At 35.3% G+C, this 20,281-nt stretch overlaps 1 protein-coding gene and 1 non-coding gene across 3 annotated transcripts in view; one reads left to right on the plus strand and one right to left on the minus strand.

Moving 5' to 3' along the window:
• Positions 1-20,281, minus strand: part of UBE2G1 (ubiquitin conjugating enzyme E2 G1) — a 111,301-nt gene that overhangs the window by 62,149 nt on the left and 28,871 nt on the right. The gene's annotated exons all lie outside the window — the stretch shown is intronic.
• On the plus strand, positions 17,396-17,532 carry LOC123809534. Its single transcript, XR_006784013.1, has one exon. It is a non-coding gene; the product is annotated as a small nucleolar RNA SNORA2/SNORA34 family (small nucleolar RNA).

Raw genomic sequence — 20,281 nt, forward strand, 5'->3', positions numbered from 1 at the left:
AACCACTAAACTGTACTCCTAAACCATATCCTACCCCTTTTACTTATGCCAATCCCCTATCCTGATGAAGTAATTCATATTTCAAAGAGCCCCTTACCTTCAATGGTTGAAAGCCTATCAAGGGCTAGTTCAAATTTCAGAACCCCCTAAGAACCTTCCCAAATCAGGAATGTAAATTAAGTTTCTCATCTGTGTTTCCCAGCACTTTATATTACTGAATTTACCACATTCTGGCCGTACAATTAATTTACCTGCATTCTTATAACTCAACTGTATTATAAGATGTTCAAGAAAAGCTATTTATTTGAGAGGGATATACAAAAGCTCACCTGACTGCATCAATACAAGAACCCTAAGTATAATTCCTATCATTTACAGAAGGTCCATGTTAAACACATATTTCATATAGCACTTGTTGACTTACAAACATTTTTTAGGTGCCTACCATTATAGTTTGTCAAAATGACATTTAAATCTAGGTGAGTCAACATGATACATTATCACACTTGACTGTTATTATGTAAAGAGTTCAGGGTTTGACAGTAGTGATTAGAAGCAACCAGATCAATTTACTCTGGGTTTCAAAATAGCTCCAATTCTTATTATATTATGACTCAGCTACAATAGAGTAACAACTGCTTTATTACACTTAATCCCATTCTCTCTTAATTCTGGGAAAAACAAGACTACAAATTTAGACTCTAAGTGGTCTCTACAGAAGAGTGTTTCTAGGCTTAAGCACTCAAGGTTCCCTACTGGAGCCACACCACCATGCTCCTGGAAATCTTGTCTTTCTGTATCCTCAGGGCTCCAACCATCCCTAGTTTATACACATATACCAATACAGTATTCTTCCTAGCACATCCTGAGTAACATGGTTTTGTTTTCCGGAGCTGACAGAACCACTTGATTATCCATGCTCTCTAGCTCAATGGTTTTAAAACTTCACGCAACTTATTTCCTCACCTGGGTAGTGGTTACACCTTATATGAACAACAATTTGTTAAGCTGCATATGTTTTATACTGCATGTATCATACACACACACACACACACACACACACACACACAAACTACTCTGTATGTGTGGACACAGTATTAGAGTAAAAAAGACAAACACTGGAGAAAAAAGGAATAAAACAATTTCTAAGGAGACCTTTAAACAACTGAATATTTCTTTAAACATACAAAAAACCCACTCAAAGCAATCTACAGATTCAATAAAATCCCTACCAAAATTAAACATTTTTTAAAGAAAAAAAATCTTAATATTCATATGGAATCTCCAAAGACTCAAGTAGCCAAAACAATCTTGGAAGAAAAAAAAGAACAAAGTTGGAGGCCTCATTTTCTGATTCCAAAACTTACTCCAAAGCTACAATAATCAAAACAGTGTAGTATGGACACAAAAACAGACATATAAACCAATGGAATAGAATAAAAGCCCACAAACAAACCCTTGCACACATGGTAAAAAGATTTTCACCAAGGGTGCGAAGACCATTCACTGGGGAAAGGACAGTCTTTTCAACAAATGCAACTGAGAAAACTGGATATCCACATGAAAAGAAAAATGAAATTGGATTCTTTTATCATTTGAAAAAATAAATCAAAATGGATCAAAGGGCCCTGGTCAGTGCGGCTCGGTTGGAGTGTTGTCCCATGAACCAAAACGTCACAAATCCAATCCCCAGTCAGGATACATACAAGAAGGCAGCCCATCAATGTTTTTCTGGCATAGATGTTCCTCTCTCTCTCCCCCTTTCCCCCCACTACCCCTTCCTCTCTCTCTCTCTCTCTCTCTCTCTCTCTCTCTCTCTCTCTCTCTCAAAAGCAATGCAAAGTGTCCTTGGGTGAGGATTAAAATAAATATTAATAAAAATGGATCAAAGACCTACATTTAAAATGTAAAACTGTAAAATTCTTATAAGAAAAAATAGGGGAAAATTCATATTAGATTTGGCAATGATTTCTTGGATATGACACCAAAACACAGACAACATAAGAAAAAATATATAAACATCATCAAAATTAAAAATGTATGTATATAAGTCAAACCACAGATTAGGAAAAAATCTGCCAATCACAGATCTGATGTAGGATTAATATCCAGAATATACAAAACTCATGCAATTTAAGGGAAAAAAAATCCTGTTCAAAAATGAGCACAGGATTGAATAAACATTTTTCCAAAGATATACAGATAGCCAAACATGAAAAGATACTTAGTATCACTAATCATTAGGAAACAGCAAATCAAAACTATGAGCTACCACTTTACACTCATACAAGATATCACTTCACTCCTACATTTTAATCACCATTCTAGGGATTATATTTTTTAATTAAAAATAAAATGAAGCTACATAAGTGTTGACAAGGATGTAGAGAAATTGGAGCCCTTGTGCGTTACTAATGAAAATGTTAAACAGTGAAGCTGCTATCAAAGACAATATAACAATTCCTTAAAAATTAAAAATGGAATAACTATATAATCCAGCAATTCCACTTTTGGGCATATACTCCAAAAAATTAAAAGTAGGGACTCAAATAGATTTTGTACATTCATGTTCATAGTAACATTATTCACAATAGACAGACAATGTGGAAACAACCCAAGTATTCAATGACATATGAGGGGGTAAATAACACATAGTATATATATAATGGAATATTAGCCTCAAAAAAGAAATTCTGATGTGTGCTACAACATGAATAAACCTTGAAAAGTCTATGATTAAGTGAAATAATCCAGACACAAAAGGACAAATACTGTATGACTCTGATGTAAGGCACCTAGAGTCATCAAAATCTTAGAGACAAAAAGTAGAATGGTGGTCACTAGGGAATGGGGAAGGGGGAATGGGGACTAATCGTTGAACACATTTCAGTTTGAGTTGATCAAATTCTAGAAATAGATAGTGGTGATGTCTGCAAATCAATGTGAATGTTCTTAATGCCACTGAGCTTACACTTAAAATAGGTTAAAATGGTAAATTTTATGTTATGGGCATTTTATCCAAGCAAAAATAAAATGTCCAAAGTGCAAATTAGAGCTTATTGTCAAATGGAGACCAAGCATCTTCCTACCTCCTTGCGTGACAGATCCCAAAGTACAGATTGAAGGTACCATTGCTTTTAATCACTTTCAAATGTGGGATGTTGCCCACACCCAAGTAAGGCACCATTAACAATCACAGGACTCAGAATTTCTCAGTATAGTACTCAGCAGCCACTGCAGCCAAACACACACGATGATAAGACATTTGTTATGCCTACCTTAATATAAGTGACGTTTGAAAACAAATCTGCCCATCTCTTCCTAGGTGGGAACCTTTCCTCCCTTGTTATCTGTAGAGCTTCTCCTAGATTAAGAGTTTCTTCTATATTAGAGGCCCACTGCAGTGTGTGTGAGGCACAAGTAAGCCAATACCCTCAATCTCATTGTTAAAGACACAAATTAAGAAACAACTTCAAATGGATTATTTGACAAACTTCCCAGGTTAGAAAGGGATAATAAAGTCCACCAAACTGCGAGCCATCATTTTTACACAATGGGAACTCAAACCTGGACTAAAAAAATAATGACTAGTCTGTTTCTCCCAGTTGAGAACCAGAACATGAAGATAAACTAGTCTTTTTCTTATAATTTTATTTTTAAATTACAGTGGATGCTCAGTATTACATTAGTTTCAGTTGCACAGTATAGTGGCTGGATAACTACGTAATTTATGAGTGAGCCTCCTTATAATTCAAGTACCCACCTGGCACCATACATAGTTACTACAGTATTACTGACTATAGTCCCTATACAGTACTTTACATCCCCTATGCTAGTCTTGATCTTTAAAAAAAGACAACAAAAAAACACTAGAAATACTTTGCACAAATTAATTTTAAAGTAAACCTACAGCTGCAATTATTTTATGCACTTCAAAATACTGGCATACTAAACTTTTTAAAAAAGCATGTTAGTACTTCATGCATAATACCAAAAAGCTCTTTACTGAACTGGGTGGTTTAATGGACATAATAAATATCAAGAGGATTAACAAGAGAGACAGTAAAGCCTCAGATTTCAGTCTGAATTCACTACCCTGCACCCTGACTACTAGAAAGAGATGGTGAAACAAAAAAGATGCTGTCATACTTGCTTCCTTGCTTCCACTCTCATTTCCCTAAATCAATGCCTAGCCTCCTGATCTACAACAGTTCATCTGCTGGAAGTACCAAGGACTCATAAGAAAACCTCTCAAATTGTTTACATATTTACTCAAATTTATAAAGTAAACCTAAACACCTATACAAAAACTTGTAATTTAAAACTTTCTCAAATGAGTCTAAATGAGAACTTATGTGACTATCACTTGATATGGGCTTTCATGTTGCATTAAAAATGGCAATGCAGCCCTGGCCAGGCTGCTCAGCTGGTTAGAGCATCAACCCAATACGCCAAGGTTGCTGGTTCCATCTCCAGTCAGGACTCATACAAGGAACAACCAATAAATGCATAAAAAAAGTGAACAACAAAATGATGTCTCTCTGTCTCTCTCTCAAATCAATGAATATTTTATAAATGATAATGAAGACAACACTGTAGCAAAATGGAAAATGTTTGTTACTAAATAGAGTAACATACATATGATTACAGAACACATAAACAAGTGCATAAACAATAACAACAGAAAAACGGTTGGAGAAAAACAGCACACCAAAACCCTAAGCAATTATATTCCGGTGAAATGAGGTTCAGGTTTCTCTCTCTCTACAACTAACAAACTGCTCATAAATAGAAACTTATTTCTATAAGTATTTAATATAGTGAAAATTAAAAACATTTTTGTAAGGGCTAAGCATTTTGACAACCACAGAAAACAGGGATCCCTTCAATGTAATATTGGTCTTTTGTAACCGATTGATAAACCAACTTCTCTCTTCCCCATATAACTCTTACACATTGATGCCTTCTCCATTCACATTTAGACGTTTTAGAAAGGTACTTTTAAAAACATTTTTACAGTATGTTGCTGCTTATAAACAGCTCATGTCAGTAACATTCTCTTAGCCTAAAATTATGTTAATCCCCCCCAAAAAAGACTCAACTATCACCAGCAGACATTCCTAATGAAATTATGCCAAATAGTGACACATTCCCTGGTGACATTCCATGACTTATTAAAAGAAAACTTAAGTATCACGCCTTTTGAGTGGAAAAACTAGTTTGGCCAGATCACCCAGAGCAATGAGTTACCAGTTACTAACAACACCTCATTTATTGAAAAAGCTTTACACATTATAAAGTGTTTTCATGGAAGTGTCTTAATAATTTAATACCTCTATTGTAAAGGCAATTGATCATATTGAGAAGCAACAGTCCAAAATCTAAATGATCTTGATGGATTTTCTCAACAAAGCCACAGGCAAATTGTTTCGAAAAGACAACTGTTTAAAATTTCTCTCCCACCACCAATTTCAAAGCTATCTTCAAATTTTTTAGTCTTATCTGATCTTGGCAATAGGGAGCATTGTAAGTGTTAAAGGAAAGAAAGAAAACTAAAGAAAGTCTAATTGATTGGACAAATAAAATTTTTTTCATGTGTCAAAATAACTATTAAAAGATTAAAGGGCAAACATGTGTTCTTACAAATCTTTAAAATAACCAGCTCATATACACACAATTCAAACTGTCAAGAAGTATTCAAATTTCTTGGGAATTTAAAAAATAAAATTATATTATTTTTTACCTAGAAGAATCAAATATTTTTAGAAGTCCTGATAGCATTAAGCATTATAATACAATGATAGTGGAAATATAAACTGGTACAATTTAGAGGCAATTGGTAACGTCTATTAAGAACCTCAAAAAGGTACAAGTTTAGTTAAGCACTGGGGAGGAAATCTACAACATGAAGGCCATAGTTAACACTGCCATACGTACACCTGAAAGGTACTAAGAGAGTAGATCCTGAAAGTTCTTACCGCAAGGAAAAAAGTAATTTTTGTTCTTTTTTTTGTTTTTTGATAGATGTTAACTAATCTTACTGTAATAATCATTTTGCAGTATATGTAAGTCAGGTCATTCTTCTGTACACCTTAAACTTATATAGTACTGTATGTCAACTATATCTCAATAAAACTTCCACAAAAGAACCACAGAAAGAACCACAAAAACGCTAATCTTCTTTGATTTCAGCAATGACCACTCCTACATATTCATCCTACGAGAAATAATCAAAGATTATATGTAAATATTTTTCATAAGAAAAATCCACAAAAAATTAACTAAATTTAAATAATGTATAATTATTCATAACCTAAAGAACCTAAAAGTCAAAATTTGGAAAATAGTATGATACCAGCATATTTTTAAAGAATGCTATATATCTAGTTTTAAAACTCTGAAAGAGCATTTAATAATATGGGAAAATATTTACAATATGTTTAGATAATATAGTGTAAAAATATCTAGTTCTTTAAAAAAAAAAGACATTATACATAGTTAAAAACAACAACAACAACAACAACAACAACAACAACAACAACAAAAACTCTGGCCTAAACCTCTAATCTATCTTCCAGTTCAAGGTGCCAGTATGAGCACAGGTGTTAATTTCCCCTCCTTCCTAATTAACTTAAACAAATTTTCTAAAGAAATTTTAAAAATAACTTTTTAATTTCAAATACTAAAAGACTAGGTAGATCATTCACAGTTCTGAAGGATGAAAAAAGGGATGGAAGAATGTGAACTGATTAAGCAGAGTGGAGGGAGCAGAAGAGCAGAAAACTCACATAGGGGACTTCAGCCAAGGAGGAAGGCGAATCTGGGCAGAACCCCAGAGAGGCACCAGTTCAGTAACTGTGTTTGAGAGGAAAGTCAGGAGTGAGAAGTAGGATTGAAAACATCTGTCATAGCAAGAAGTCAACAGAGAATGTCTGAAGCTGATAAACCAAAAACTAAACGCTCTAAGTATATTAGAAACATGGGATTAAGCCTCCGGAAATTTGAACCAAAGAAGTTTTTTAAAGTAGCTGCCTTTGGGAAGTGAGGCTAATTGTTATTAGGCCTTTTGTACAAGTGATATTTGACTATTTGATTTTTTAAAGCTGAACATGTGTATAACAATGATTTTCAGTTTTTATTCCTTTTAATTTTATACTTGTTCATTTTCCTTTAATATATAACACCCTGTGTTTCACTTCCTTTCCACTAGGGCAGAGGCTGTGTTTCATTTAGCAGTGTTTTTCAAATGTAAGTTGTGCAGTCATGAAATAGATCCAGGGGGATATAAACAGCACTTCTTTTTCAAAATAAAAAGGAAAAATAAAATAGAGACATTAGTGGTGCTTTCATTTCAGTTATACATGTTTACTTAAATATAACAGGGTACTATGTAAAATTTCTCTTATTGTGTCTATCCTCAATCCAGCAGTCAGAGTGATCCCATAAAATGTGAATTAGGATTACATCACTATTCTAATGACTTTGAGTTCTCACTCAGAGTAATGGCTTGTATGATGGCCCAAAAATTCCATCAGAATTAACCAGTGTATCTTTTCAATCTTCTACTTGCTACCTCGTTCACTTGGCTGCAGCTAACTGTTCCCTTTCACCTTCCTCCAACATTCGAGTCTGTCTCCACCTCAGGGGCTCTCAATTATTCAAATGTCGCCCTGCTTTAAATTATAACCCCCACACTCTTACAAACTCCCTATTTTATACCCTTAATCTTTATTACTCTTTTATTACTCTCACACACTCTTTATTTTATTCCTTATTTTATTTCCTCTAGCACTTTACAACTTTCTATTAATTTTGTTTCTCTCTCTCACCTCCACTAGAATGTATGCCCTAAAAGATCATGGACTTTGTTTACTGATTTAGCCCCAACACCTGTTAAAGTCCCTGGCATGTAGTAGGTCCTCAGTAAATATCTTTTGAATTATAGAACAGTCTAAAAATACATATCATCGTAGGAAGAGGCCAAATAATTGGCAGTCAAGCTTGATCGTTTGGAACCCTTAAGAAATTGTGATAATTTAAATTATAAGGATAAGATATGAATCAGACTTTGTAGTAGTAAATTCAGGTTATTCACAATACAGAATATGCTACTGACATACTGTGCTATACTGAATGTGCAAATCTACTAAAATAAGTAATACAATCTTTGCTAACATCAACTGTAACATAGAGAATACTTGAATACCAGCCATCATTTAAAAAAAACAACATAGGAGGAACTATTCCCTAAATAGCTAAGATACACTTTAAAGTGTAGAAATGTTTTATCTTTTTTTAAAAGATGTTTTATCTTTTTTTTTAAAGAGTGAAAGGCTCATTTTCAGTAACCACAACTGTCACACACTCACAACTGTCACTATTTCCTTCAACCCTGAATAAAGATCAAGGAGTTACACTGTTGATCACCCTCATTTCTTCAGAACAAGATAAAGAGCAAATTGGAATTCAACTGAAATTCACATAGCAGGTCTTTTATCATGGCACACATGAATGACAGAGCCTCTGTCAGCCATGATTTCAGTGAATTTTTTTCTAGTATACATTACAACTCAGTGAATGAAAAAAATCTTCAATAGATTTCAATAATTAAGAGGGAAAAAAGGTCCTTGAATACTTCTACCTCATACAAAAAGCACACAGGGCAAAACAGATTTTTACTGTGTATAAAAGAAGCTTACCCAATTGCAAAAATAAATGTCTTTTACTCTCCAAAATGAATAATGGCTTTTCCATATTTCATGCCATTAATCACAGCATGACTCAATGAAACAATTTTATTTATCACTTGTTTTGTGTTCTTGGAGATAAATTTTGGTATTACCCACCTTCTGAAAAACAATGTGGTTTTACCTGTTCTGACCACAAGTAAAGACTTTTTTTAATAAAGAGGGAAATAAGCAAGACAAGTTGAAAAAGCAGCTCTCAGACATAAATAAAAACTAAAGGAAGTACTGAAGCTACTGGCAAAATGAAAACTACATTATGTAAAAGAAGTAGACCTGATAGATGGAAACAAATTTAAGAAACGAAAAATAATCTCTAGAAAATTACACAGAACACAGGAGAAAAGAACAAATGCAGAAGCATTTAGAAAAATAAGGTGAAAGGAAATGAAGATGAACAATCATAAAATTGATGTTCCTTAAGAATAAAAATGTAAGCATATTAAAAATCACAGATTAAAATGGCTTACCATGTAACAGGAAAATGTGATAAAGAATGACACCAAGACCAAGATATATCCCTATAAGATTACTGAACTTCAAGGATAAAGAAAAAATTCTACCAATATCCAGGCAGAAGTAGGTCACTTACAAAAGGAAAAAGCCAGGCTCGCCCCAGACTTCTCTAGAGTAACCCTAGATGCCAGAAGGTAATAGAATAATGTCTAGTAAGTATTAAGGAAAAGGTAACACAGCTAAAAATTCTACAGCCAGCCAAAATACTACTTCACTTGTGAAAGTCACTGACAGACATTTTTAAACATACAAGAACCCCAAGAATAGGGCATTCAAACTACTCTTCCTCAAACATAAAAATCTATTTGGTAAACATAACAGATTTAAGTATCTTAAAGTTACAGATTTATAATAATAACCACAGACCTATAAACAAACTACCATATTTCGTCTAAGATACACTTTTTCATATTGTATCATCTGAAATGGGCATGCACAGCACATTTGATGGTATGTTATAGTTTCTTTGACAGCACTTAACCATATTAGTGCTGTTGAAATAATGAGGCACCTTACAATAGTACCTCAGAAATAGTGAAATACAGTATATAACCTCCAAAATGAGAGAAAGAAGAGCAAATAAAGAAATTAAACCAAGGCCCCAGCTGGTGTGGCTCAGTGGGTTGAGTGCTGGCCAATGAACCAAAGGGTCACTGGTTCAATTCCTAGTCATAGTATGTGCCTGGGTTTTGGGCCAGGTCCTCATTTGGGGGTGTGATAGAGGTTCCTCTCCCACTCTTTCTCCTCCTTTTCCCTCTCTCTAAAAATAACTAAATAAAATTTAAAATAAAGAAATAAGAAAATTAAGCCATGTGGTTTAAAGAAAAGGAAAGGGAACAGGAAAAAGAAGGAAAGGGAAAGGGAAAGGGAAAGGGAAAGGAAAACCAAGCAAAAAGATAGGATAAAAACAACTATTACAGAAGCAAAACCAAACATACAACATTAATATAAATTGTTAAAAGCAGCTCAGACTGGGTCCACAAAGACTAACTTTTAATTAAAAGTAAACTTATCAAACATTCAACTTAAGGTTAGAAAATAGAATCAACTTTAAAAGTTAGAATAAAGAAATTCCTAAGTTATGCAATTAGAAAACAGAAGCCAATAATATTTAATTCCAAAACTTAGGAGCTGAATTTTGAAGAGAAAAAGAAAAAAAGCCATCAGAGAGACATGAGATACCACTTCACACCAGTGAGAATGGCCATCATAAACAAATCAACAAACAAGTGTTGGAGAGGATGTGGAGAAAAGGGAACCCTAGTGCACTGTTGGTGGGAATGCAGACTGGTGCAGCCATGTGGAAAAGAGTATGAAATTTCCTCAGGAAACTAAAAATGGGACTGCCTTTTGAACTGGCAATTCCACTGCTGGGATTATACCCTAAGAATCCTGGAACACCAATCCAAAAGAACCTATACACCCCAATGCTCATAGCAGCACAATTTACAATAGCCAAGTGCTGGAAGCAACCTAAGTGCCCATCAGTAAATGAATGGATCAAAAAACTATGGTACATTTACACAATGGAATACTACAGAGAAGCAGAAAGAAAGAAGGAGCTCCTACCCTTGTGACAGCATGGATGGAACTGGAGAGCATTATGGCATTAAGTGAAATAAGCCAGGTGGTGAAAGACAAATACCATGTGATTTCACCTATAAGTGGAACCTAATCAACAAAATAAACAAGGAAGCAAAATACAATCAGAGACATTGAAATTAAATGCTAACTGACAGTAACCAGAGGGGAGGTAGGAGGGGATAATGGGGGGGAGGGTTTTCACAAACATGTATAAAGGACACATGGACAAAACCAAAGGGGGGCAGGATCAAGGGTGGGAAGTGGGGATGGCTGCGATGAGGGGAGTGGTTGGGGGAAAATGGAGACAACTGTCTCTAAACAGTAATAAAAAAGTTTAAAAAAATACTTAAAAAAAACAAGCAGATAAAACATTAGCTGGACTAAACAAACAAAAAATAATTCATAAAGTTAGGACTGAGAAAGAAAAAAATAAAATGATACAGAGGAAACCAAAACAAGACTGAAGTTAGTTTTCAGTAAATTTTAAGCTACTAGATTTTTAAAATGCAGATAAAAAGGGTGGTTTTCTAAGAATATGAAAATTACCAAATGGAATCAAGTAAACTAAAAAACAAATACCTTGATAGCCTACAAACAACAGTCTCAGGTATTTTCATAGTAAATTCAAAAGGTAATTCCTTAATTAAAAACTTTATTAAACTAGCCCTGGCAGTTGTGGCTCAGTGGATTGAGTGCTGGTCTGTGTACCAAAGAGTTGCTGGTTCAATTCCCAGTCAAGACTGGGCACATGCCTGAGTTGCAGGCCAGGTCCCCAGCAGGGGGAACAGGGGAGGCACCTACACATTGATGTTTCTCTCCCTCTCATTCTCCCTCCCTTCTCCTCTCTAAAAATAAATAAATAAAATATTTTTTAAAAACTATCAATCTATATCTAGAAAAGAAAGTTTCTTACATTTCATGAGGCCAACTGTACACAGACAACACAGAAAATAGCTTGAAAAAATTCTAAAAATAATAGAAAGCACTATTATATAGTACTTGCTATATTCCACACACTGGTCTAGATAAGCAAGGTACATAATATCAACTCATTTACTCTAAAAACAATGTGACAAACTGGAGGGTCCAAATATTTAACAGCCCGTACAGAATCATCACCAAACCATCAGAAGGATGCCAGAGCTATGCTGGAACAGTCCTAAAGGCCCTCTTTTTGTGCCACATATTATCATTTTAGTGACAAGAACACTAGGAGGAAGGGTCATAGCCAAAGAAGGGTCAAGTATTTTAACATCTTGTACATTACAACTTTAGTGCTAGCTCCTACTGACTTATTACCACTCCTTGCCTATGAGCTAAAACTTACTTAGTATCTCCATTTTACAGTTGAGGAAGTAGAACTAGAGAAATTAGATAAGAGGCTGGGGTTTGAACCCAACACAACGAGGCTCCAGAGATTAGGCATTCAACCTCTATACTACTGGACCTTTTGAAAATAAAATGTGAACACAACCCAACAATAAATTGAAAAGGCATCACTCTTCTCAAGAGAAGCTCAATCTTTTGCGTTAACATATTAAAGTCAAAGAAGAGGAGGCATTTTTTTATTACTAAAAGTATTTCATAAAATGCTGATCTTAAAAGGAAAGAGAATTCCAATAAAATAGGGATGGCTATAGTATGAATATTTTTAAGAAAAAAAATCACAAAATATACATTAAGCTGTATATACTTATTAAAGATTTTATATACACATAATACATTAAGCCAGTAAGTGAACACTACAAGTAATCCCACTAAAGTCCACTAACAGGACAAAACAAGGATGCCTGCCATGAAAACTATAATGGAAAACAGGAAATGAAGATGAACAATCATAAAACTGATGTTCCTTGAAAGAAAAAGAAAAATGAAAGATTAATATAACACCATTACTAATATTAAAATAAACACTTAACACTGTTTTAGAACAATTAAGCAATGTACTCAGGTTTAAAAAGTATTTAAAGAGGAGATTTGAATATAATTATTGTAGAACTAGGAAAGCTAAGAAACCAAATAAACTAGAACTAAGCAACCAATTAAACAAAATTAAACAAAATAACTTTCTTACACATACTTATCAAAAAAAAAACACCAAGCTATTCAAAAATAAAACACTAATTAAAAATTTACTTGAAACACAAAGAAAAATGTTTTAAGTTTGATTTACAAAGTACATCTATTGTACCATTTGAATTTAAGTATTCAAGGACAAGTTTTTCTCACTACTAGAAAGTGCATTCTAAATAGATCTTCAAATAATCCCATCTCTTATTCAGTAAGGCTGAGAGCTGCAGTTTTTTGTTTCAAAGAATGACCCTATGAAAGTAAGAGTCAGATCATATCTCTCCTCTGCTGAACACCCTCCCTGGCTCACCACTAGTGGAAGCTGAAGTCCGTATAATGGCTCACAAGGCCCAACAGGACCTGGCACTATTTTCCCCTTTAGCTGTCTGACCTCATCTCCTACTTCTCACTTTAAGTTTCCCACATTAATCAACAAGCCTAATGTCCCATTGATTTAAGTTCCAGAAAAAAGCACAGAAACCAGAAGAGGAGATGGCTACACACACACACACACACACACACACACACACAATTCCCCAGAACTGTGCTTAAACTTGTAACAGGACCTTCAAAACGCCAAAGACACTAAAGGAAAGGCTCATACTAACACACAGCTAAATAAAATTTCGAAACACCAAATCCCAAAAGCTTCCTGACAAAAAAAAATGACACTTTTTAAATCAAAATCGGTATAGGACTTTCCAAGTGAAAAGGGGGAAAGGCAGCTTGTTACAAGCCCTCTAGAACTGATTTTTATAAAAAATGTATTTGTTCCTAATTGATAAAAATAAAATGTATAAATTTTTAAAACTTCCTAAAATTACAGTAATCAACATAATATAATCTGGCCTAAGAACAGACTTGGAAATCTAGAGAATAAAAACAAACCAAAATACACACAGAAATTTGGTATATAATGAATTTGATAGCATTTCAAATAAGGATGGGGGAATGGATTAGTTAAAAATTATGTGTTAGGCAACTATTTCAGTAGAGATAATAAAATCAATCTCTACCTAATTCCTTTTAATAAAAAAAAGTCCAAATGGATGAAATTTTTTTTTTTTAAAGCCAGTCGTGGTGGGTAGTCACGACACAGGCTGGTATCCTCCTTGACAAAGGTCAATCTTCATCTTTTTTTTTTTAAGTTTTTTATTTATTTATGTATTTTTAGAGAGAGAAGGGAGGGAGGGGGAGAGAGAGAGAGAGAGAGAGGGAGGGAGGGAGAGGGAGGGAGGGAGAGGAAGAGGGGGAGAGGGAGGGGGTAGAGAGAGAGAGAAACATCAATGTGTGGCTGCTGGGGGTTATGGCCTGCAACCCAGGAATGTACCCTGCGCCTGGCTGGGAATTGAACCTGCGACACTTCGGTTTGCAGCCCGCGCTCAATCCACTGAGCTATGCCAGCCAGGGCTGAAAATTTTAAATGTATAAAACAAAACCATAAAAGTACAGAAGAAAAATATGGAGAATATGGTATAAATATCCTTTATAATCGTGGTTTAGAATGTCATATACAAAATCATATACATAACCAAGAAGTCACAAATGAAAACTGAACCTTCAAGTTTTTGAAAGGTTTAAGGGGAAGGAGGAAGAACCCAAAGACAAACCTGAAGGGAAGACATTTGTATGTATGACAGAGTTAATCCCTAAATAAGTAAAGGGTGCTGACAAATCCATGAAATTAAATCTAAGATCTGTACAAAGGAGTGAACACAAATCTCCAAAAATATTCATAAACAACTACTGAACCTATTTTAAAAATGCAAAATTGCCCTGGCTGTTGTGGCTCAGTGTATTGAGGGCCTGCCTGCAAATCAAGGTTGCCAGTTTGATTCCCCAGTCAGGGCACATGCCTGGGTTTCGGGCCAGGTCCCCAGTTGGTGGGGGGGCATGTGAGAGGCAATCCATTCTCTTACACATTGATATTTCTGTCCCTCTGTTCCCCTCCCTCTAAATGTAAGTTAAAAATTAAGAAATCTTTTTTAAAGATGTAAATAAATCACATATCTTAAGGTTGGAAACTGATTCTCAATTTTAACCAGTAGAAATATAAGCCAACAACCAGTAGATGGAAATGTCAATTGATACAATATATGTGGCAATTTGGCATTATTAAACTTTTATTTTTCACACCTTTTAAATTCCACTGAATAACTGACACAATTGAGAAAATTACCACTTAACTTCTAAGGCACCACACTTTTAAAGTTTTTAAAACTTTCTAATCCATTATATTCACACACAGTATTCGCAAATACTTCTACAGTATTTGCTTCTCTGAAAAAATATTTGTTACTCTTTTAGTTTCCTGTTTGTTGTACTTCTAGAAGATTTCTTCACATTCATCTTCTAGGAGCTCCTTTACGTTTTTACAGAATTCTGTTCATGTTTACAAATATAATCTTCATTATTATCTTAATATTTTTTTATTTTAAGTGTTTCCTCCTACTGTTTTCTATCTGTATTCATTTCTTTCACAAAAGGAAGCTTTCTTTTTTAAAAAAAGATTTTATTAATTTATTTTTAGAGAAAGGGGAAGGGAGGAAGAGAGGGAAAGAAACATCGACGTGAGAGGGAACACTGACTGGTTGATCCTCTTGCAAGCACCCCTTCCAGGGAGGGACCAAACCTGCAACCCAGGCATGTGCCCTGACCAGGAATCAACTGATAACCTTTATTTTTGCTGTATGACACCCAACCTGCTAAGCCACACTGGTCTGGGCAAGGAAGATTTTTTTTCCTTACCTAATAACACTTGGCTTTCCACATGTAAGAGGTCAGGACTAAGAGGGACTAGAAACTGAGTTGTGTGGGTAGGACTTGAGGGTTGATAGCAAGCTTCATTCACTTATAAGATAGGCTTGTCTTTAAATGAAAAAGAGTACTTCAGTGTAGCTTTGTTTGTGCTTCTATAAGTGAAGTCTAGCATCTTGAATATTCTTCAAAGCCATTTGTAATTTTCCCTAAATAGACTGTCCGTGCCCTTGTTCATTTTTCTACTAGGTCCTTGTGGTCATTTATTTTTAAGAAATTTTATTCCAAGAAAATTTGGCTTTGCTTGTCTGTTGCAATTTCTAATAAAATTTATTTTAATTTTAAAAACAACAGTAAATTGTTCAGTGTTTTTACCTACACTTTTACATGTTTCTTCATTTCTGTATTCTTATCCTTTCCAAGCATACTCTATCATAATCAAAAATGTAATTTCTATACATGGTTGATTACCATATTGATTGATTTTATTTTTTTTAAATTTTTCTTTATTTTTTTGTATTTTTAGAGCAAGAGGAAGGGAAGGAAAAAGAAAGGGAGATAAACATCAATGTGTGGTTGCCTCTAATGTGGCCCCCACTGGGGACTTGGCCTGCAACCCAGGCAATGTGCTCTGACTGGGAATGGAACTGGCCACCCCTTGGTTCACAGCCCACACTCAATCCACTGAGCTACACAAGCCAGGGCCATATTGATTGATTTTAGAGAGAGAAAAGAAGGGAGAAAGAGAACACATTGTTTAATTGTTCTACTAATTTATGCATTCACTGGTTGATTCTTGTATGTGCCCTGAAGGGAGATTGAACCCGCACCCTTGGCACATTGGGAGGACGCTCTAACCAACTGCACTACCTGGCCAGGGATTACTACAGCTTATTTTTGCTTTACCCTTTCGCCCTTTTACTTTTCCCACCCATTTCACCTACAAACTTCCAAAGGGTTCATTGGGGGCTTGGTGGGGATTGCTCTGAGAATTTTATTTGGATTTAATTTTAAACTGAACTATTTATACCACATACAGACACAATTTCTTCCTACCTAATAATGCTGTTACCTGAAATATCCTCATCAACATTTCTACCTTCCATTTTCAAGGAACATCCCTCAATCCTGCTACTTCCTTCACGAAACCTTTTCACTTCCTCTTATGAAAAGGTAGTCTCTCTTCCTCTTATGAAAATCTATGGCATCATAATTTTTATCTTTGTTATATTACTTCCCTTAGTTTGATATGCTTTTACAGACCACAGGATTTTTGTCTAAATGTTCATTTTACATCTCCAAATATTGAACATTCAGTTATCAATTGAGGGGTGCTGGAAAGAATACTTTTATGAAACTAATTTAGGTACAAAAATATTCCAAAAAGTAAATTTTTTAAAGCTTTATTTTATTATCATTACTTTTCTTATTTTTTTTTTCTGAGCGGGGAAGGGAGGGAGAAAGAGACGGAGAGAAAAATCAATTGAGTGCCTCCCATACATGGCCCAAATGTATGGGAGACCAAACCCACAACCTAGGCATGTGTCCTGAAGGAATCAAAACCGCAAACTTTCGGTCTGTGGGATGACACCCAACCAACTAAGCCACACTGGCCAGGACCGAAAGTAAATTTTAAATTCTTTTTTATTACTAGCCTTTGATTCAAATCTTTAATCATCTTCTCTCTAGTTTCCAACTTTCCCAGATCTTTTAAAAGCCTTCTATTGGCCCTCAATCAAGGCCAGCAGTTTGCTGAAGCTGCTGGTTTCAAGCAGGAGCCTAAAGCAATGTCTTTCTATGGTCTGTTGGCCATTTCAGAACTTAGGAAATGTAATGGTCAATTCATTAGAAAGAAACATCTGGGCCAAAAAAAAAAAAAAAAGCCTTCTAGAGGTTTTCATATCCTAGGTCTTGTCTTACCAAATCTATCTACCTAAGTCTTACCACTTCCTACCTAACCACCAGTAGAACCTAGAATTCTGTATCACTAAGCTCTATCAGAGAAACCTGTCTCTAGCGAAGCCCTGGGCTCTCTGATAAGACTTTTCATATCTCCCATTTTCACCTTTCAGCCTCCACACGTCACCCTACAATGATACTGATGTACTTACAGATTTTAAATATTCTCCATCTCATTTCTAAAATATAAATATACCTAAAACCAGTGAGAGTTTGAGCAGAATTCCTGAGGATCTCCAGGTTCCACCTCTCCCTCTAATATTCCTACATTAATTGCTGCACCTTTACAATGGATCCCCAAACTGTCATCTGACTCATGAAAAGTCAGTATTTCCAGAGTATTATACACACAGGAAACTGCTCATGTGAATATCAGTTACTTTAAATAAGTATTACAACCTTAACAATTTCATATACCAAATCATTTAGTTACCTCTACAAGTGATATAGTCAACAATTTTACTGAGCAACTTAACTATGTTCTATAATCATCCTTGTATAGTACAATATGTAATACTTTAAAAAATCCTATGAAGTATTACAATTTTCCACTCTACACTGATCCACCCTCTTTCCTGAATCTCTACCCATATACTTATCACTCCAACTTCTCTCCTGCAGATGAGCTGCTCATGCTGCTAGCTAAGGCTTCAAAATGCACAGTAGTTAGGCCTTATCTCACTCCCTTCACTCAAAGACATTGCTGCAGAAATTCCTACCCTCTCCTGGGTCATCAGTCTTTCCTCTCTAATGAATTCAATTCCATCAATAAAGATGCTAGCATTTCTCCAACCTTTATCAAAACAAATATGAAACTCACATTCACTCCAGTTACCATTCCATTTCTCTGCTCCCATTTTACAGAACATTTTTAAATTTTTATGTATTGATTTTGGAGGTTGGAGGGAGAGAAAGAGAAACATCGATTTGTTGTTCCATCCACTTACACATTCATTAGTTGAATCTTGTATGTGCCCTGATCAGGGACCAAACCCTTAACCCCAGCGCATCAGGACAATGCTACAACCAACTGTAGCTACCCAACCATGGCTTACAGTAGAACTTTTAGGAGCCATCTGCCTCCCTTGTCTCCAATTCCTCTCTTCCCAGCCTCTCATGCTCATACCAATCTGATTGTTGCTCCCACCACTGCACTGAAACTATCCTTTTAAGTCACCATTCACCTATAAAGGACATTAACCAGTCCTTGTATTACCTGACCTCTTATTTGACACAGCTAATCTCCCTTCCTCCTTGAAACTTTCTTTACCTGGCTTATAGGCTATCCTATTCTGGTTTTCCACTTAGCTCCCTGTCACTCGTCCTAATACTCCTTCCCTCCTTTCTGGTAATCCTTCTGACTTCTTAATGCTGGTGTACCCCCAAGGACGTCATCCTTAATCCTCTTTGCTTTCTATTCAGCTTCATGGTTTACATACATCCTATAAAATAATAATCTCCCAGTTTATGAGCATGTCTCTACTAAGCCAAACCTCTTCACTGAACACCTGATTTTAAGCTGCTTGTATGACTTCTCTACCTCAATGCCTAGTAGGCAATTCGAAGTTAGTATATTCAAAACCAAGCACCTGGTAATTTCTCCTCTTCATCCTGCAGTCTCTTCCATCTCAGCTAACGCCACCTTCATCCTTTCAACTGCTGAAGCCAAAAACCTTGAAGGCATCCTAGATGCATTCTGTCACACATACCACTACCCCAAAAAACTGGTCCATCAGTAAATCCTGAGAACTCTATTTAAAAAATATATCCAAGAATTCAACCATTTATCATTTCTGCTGCAACCATCCTTGCCCAAGCCAATACTTCCTCTGACTTATCTCTGAAGTCTTATAACCACTCTATTTCTGCCTTGTCTCCCTACAGTTTATATTCTTAAACATATTAAGAGTGATCCTGTAAAATGTAAATCAGATGTCACTCCTATGCTAAAAATTTTTTAATGAATTGTCTCATTCAGAGTAAAAGCCAAAGTCCTTCACCATAATAAAGGCCACAGTCCATCCCCCACACCTGGCTGTTTCACTGACATACTAGGCCCCTCCTCCCACTTCAGAGACTTTGCACAGTTCCTACCTCTGTCTGGAAAACTGCCCCCCCCACACACAACAAGACATCAATGCTCCACCCAACCTTTCATTCCTGTTCTCTGTTTCCCACTTTATTTTCTCTTTGAGGCATTATCATACTACCTAACACACCACATTTTCAATTTAATTATTCAGCTTACTATCTGTCTCTCCACACTAAATATATAAACTCTGTGCCAGCAAAATTTTTATGTTCTGTTCTTTAAAGTGTCTAAGCACTACTACGCTTAGAAAGTAGGCACTCAAATATTTAAAACTGTAGAATTAAACTTGGTATGTCAGCATTTTATACTGAAAGTGCTATGTAAGATCATTTTTACATGTTCCTATTGCTTAAAAGCTGTAAACCTAAAAGGATACCAACTCCTCTTTTCCTACAAAAGAGGGTGAGAGATTTCACTCCACTCTTATTCAAATCTTTTTTCCCAGAAGGGGAAAAAATATATTACTGGTAAATTTCTGTTCAGTTGCAACAGATAGAGACTCAAGAGACTAAAACTCTGGGGATGTCTCTGAAAAAAAAAAAAAAATTGTAATGACTAT

This window comes from Phyllostomus hastatus, unplaced genomic scaffold, assembly GCF_019186645.2.
Source record: "Phyllostomus hastatus isolate PE091 unplaced genomic scaffold, TTU_PhHast_1.1 phas_scaffold_55, whole genome shotgun sequence".
NCBI classification, from domain to species: domain Eukaryota; kingdom Metazoa; phylum Chordata; class Mammalia; order Chiroptera; family Phyllostomidae; genus Phyllostomus; species Phyllostomus hastatus.